The sequence below is a fragment of the Maniola hyperantus genome, chromosome 5 (assembly GCF_902806685.2).
Source record: "Maniola hyperantus chromosome 5, iAphHyp1.2, whole genome shotgun sequence".
NCBI lineage: Eukaryota > Metazoa > Arthropoda > Insecta > Lepidoptera > Nymphalidae > Maniola > Maniola hyperantus.
The window spans coordinates 8,541,846-8,545,713 of NC_048540.1; the positions used below are offsets into that span (position 1 = coordinate 8,541,846).

At 33.1% G+C, this 3,868-nt stretch overlaps 1 long non-coding RNA gene across 1 annotated transcript; it reads left to right on the top strand.

Moving 5' to 3' along the window:
* Positions 1-18: 18 nt before the first annotated feature.
* On the top strand, positions 19-1,842 carry LOC138402349 (uncharacterized). The gene is made up of 2 exons (XR_011236750.1): positions 19-324; positions 799-1,842. It is a non-coding gene; the product is annotated as an uncharacterized lncRNA (long non-coding RNA).
* The last annotated feature ends 2,026 nt before the right edge of the window (positions 1,843-3,868 follow it).

Sequence of the window (3,868 nt, forward strand, 5' to 3'; positions counted from 1 at the left end):
AATCAAAATTCAAATTCCACGAATTCCACAAAATCAACTGAAATTTCTGAGAATATTTTTACAAATTTTGATAAATATATAAATGTAAATAATTACAATTAGTGACATAAATCTAGCTTAGGGTGCTAGGAAAAGTATATTTATTTTATGAGAAAACTGAAAGTAGTAATTTAATACATCGATAATACATCGATGTTTATTTTCTACAAGACACTACAGCTTTCATTTTTAGGCTTCTGAACCTTAAAATTGAAGAAAAAGAAGCCTTGAAGGATCACTTTGTTGTTTATTCGCGTGTTAGGACCTTTTTTGGAACACCTTGAGGTAACTATTAGGTGTCTATATTGAGTACAAGTCTAACTATATCAATAGCATCTGATTTCTGCAAAAAGTTCGGAGAACCACTAAAAGTCGTATTCATTCCTTGATCATCAAAAAGATTTATTTATTTTGAATACCTTAAAATAATAATAACACAATTCTTTGGTGGTTGGTGGTGGTCCACTATCATCAAAAATGTATTATAATTAAGTCTGGTACTTTCTGGTGAACTACAATCTTGAAAGTTATATTGTTAGATACCTAGGTTTGGTGGCACAATTTTATTGAAGAAATAAATCTAACTATCACTGATTCCAGATTGGTACCAACTTTTTTAACTTACAATATGTTAAACATAGTTTATTAGTACAAGAAACACTCGTACTTAATTTTGTTTTTTATACCAACATAATATTTTATTGTTGTAATAATCAGTCCATTACTAATGTATGCAGTATATTAAATTATACTTTACAGTTGTAAACAATGCGTAAGAGTGTTGGGAATAGAAGAATGTATACTTCCTGGTACGGAGACTGCAGACTCTTTTTTCCTGGACCCGGTGTGACAACATGAATCCGGCTGAAAGCTCAACCATGCCAGGTTGTGGTATTTGGATTGCTCTTAAATTGATTAATTTCAAATGAAGTTAAGTTAATAATTATGGAGTTAAATTAATTAATTTCAAATGAAATTGATGTAGTTAGTTAGTATATTACCTACTACAAATGATGTTTATTTGAAATTTGTATTTGTACCTTAGATGATAAGTACCTATTGTCTTTAGTTAGGTACTGAAAGAAGTCTTATAATTAAATTAAATTAAATTGAATTGAATTATAATTAAAAATTAAAACAATTTTCTGTGTTTCTGACACGGAACAGAAAGAACAGAATTCACCAAAATTACTATAGGAACCGCTGTCGCCAAACTCATACAAATATACCGATAGTCATAATATATTGCACTACAAAGAAACAAATCATTTGATTTGTCGTTTAAGTTTAGTCAAAACTAGCCTACGTCACAGATTTGGAAATAAACCCTGACGTTCTAGAAATAAGATTTATTTTGCTTTAGCGGAAGAACGTATTTACGAGCTATAGTCACACTCACGTCACACTAGATTCAATTGTCCAATTAATTCCGCTACTTGACCATAGATGGCGGTATTATAAGTAGTAGCAATTATAAACTTAATTACTTTAAACATATGGTTGACATTTGCGTGATCGGTCGATTTTTTTTCCTACTCAGTTAAGGCTGCACCACGTAGCTCAATGAATTACCTATCGATATCGATAGATACTCGTTATTTTGTTCATTCGCAAAAATAAAATTAAAAAAGGTAATTATAAAGTGCTGGTATGTATGCATGCCTTTTACAAGTATGCACAATAAATACTGCAACGTATGAAAATAGATAAATTTTATTTATTGCCCTTGAAATAAAACATATTTGTTAAGAAACTGGCGTTTCGAAAGTCTTATTTTTAATTTTAATAAATGGTGTATGCGAACATTTATGTATATATTTTTCGACTATTGCCTTCATCAAATCGGTAACGTGATTAGACGCAGGAATCTCCGAATCACTTTGTCTTTTTGAAGAACCTGGAGTGACCACATTTATCATTTTGTGGCTGAAACCAAAATTAAATTTTGAGAATAAATCCGTACTAATATTATAAATGCGAAAGTGTGTCTGTCTGTCTGTCTGTCTGCTAGCTTTTCACGGCTCAACCGATCAACCGTTTTTGATGAAATTTGGTACAGAGATAGCTTGCATCCCGGGAAAGGACATAGGCTACTTTTTATCCCGGAAAGTTGAAAAGTTCCCACAGGATTTTTAAAAACCTAAATCCACGCGGACGAAGTCGCGGGCATCATCTAGTACCTATATAAAAATGAATAGGAGAAAAATTAATTAGTGTGTTTATGAATTAAATTTGATATTTAGTCAGTCAATCTTCATACAAAAATATAACTAAGAGGTGTGTTGTTTTGTATTATAATATCAAGTATTTTCAATACTTACTGAAAGTAATAACAAGGTTATTTGATTAAAAGACTTAACGATTTTCATTGATGGAAGCGCAGTAAGTTTCGTATATCTATATCCTTTATTTGATATTATAAAATCGACTTCTAAAAAAATGTTCAGAGCATATCATGCTTGATTTGGTTGGCATCCAATTAACTCTACCCGTTGCATCTATCCATTTCTCTTTGATGCTTGCATCTTTGGGAAACCTAAAAATATTTTAAATGAAGGTTAGAGGAACTACTGATGTCTATTTAGTGATCAATGCAACGTCTCACTCATTAATAAATTATAATTATTGCATTACTATTTATTTATATCCTTGTATCGATATCAATCGATAAATTCAATATTCTACTTGGCCACATCACTATTTGAGTAGCGAACACGGAGCGAAGTAGTTTCGGAATAGAATCAATCCAAAATAAACTTTATCTTAATTGTTTAAGGTTGATTTTGACTAACCATTCTATTAAATATTAGTAAATTGAAATAAATTAAGATTTATTAGAAAACAATGAAAATCGTACTTACCGATAATACGAAACACCTCCATTTTTAAGATTTTATCTCGTACTATCATTTTTACACTACAAAACGGCAGTACGGCATTGCTAGGGCAATATGAGTTTGTCGCGAGACTACCAACTCCACGCGATGTTAGAACGCGACTGGGATCAGTTAAGCGTAACTACGCTTAATTGTGGCACGCGTGCCACGCCTACTTAGCACTTCCACTGTTTTTTCTGTTCCGTGGTTTCTGATCTTTTATTTTTAACCTATTGAATTTCAAAGAAAAAGTTAGGAAGACCCCGAGTCGTAGATAGAATAATAGGTAGATTTAAGTACTGTGTAACCGCGTATGAGATAGCGATAGCACGACGTAACGATGAATAACACAACCATTATTACCATTGTTTAGTAGTCAATATTTGTATTAACCGATCAACAATATTTGTATTAAACGTTTTTTTATGTGAAAACAAGTAAATAAGAGTGCCCGCGATCGCTCAGTCCTGTGCAAACCTGCGCGTGCGTTACACGTGTTCAAGCGAGCGAGCATCGCTGAACGAATATCGCTGAGCATTGAGCAAGCTTATTTTTGAAGGCTCGTCGCTCAGCGACAAAACTAGTAAAGAGACTAGAGAGTCGTCGCCGGCAGTGTGAACAGTCAGAGAGCAACTTTTGATATGTGCATCTCTTTCGTTAACACGGAAAGAAAGAGTCAGAGAGAGAAAGGTCGCCGGTTCAAATCCCTTCCGTTGCACTATTGTCGTACCTACTCCTAGCACAAGCTTTACGCTTAATTGGAGGGGAAAGGGGAATATTAGTCAGTAATGAACTTGGCTAATATTCTTTAAAAAAAATGTACATTTATTGTGCGTTTCTTGAGAGAAAATCGCCGATAGTTAGTCATTTTCTCGCTAGCGGTCAGACCACTGCCTAAATGTAGACCAAGTGGCGGGCCTAGGCATCATTTTGTAAGAAATAAAATCACAATA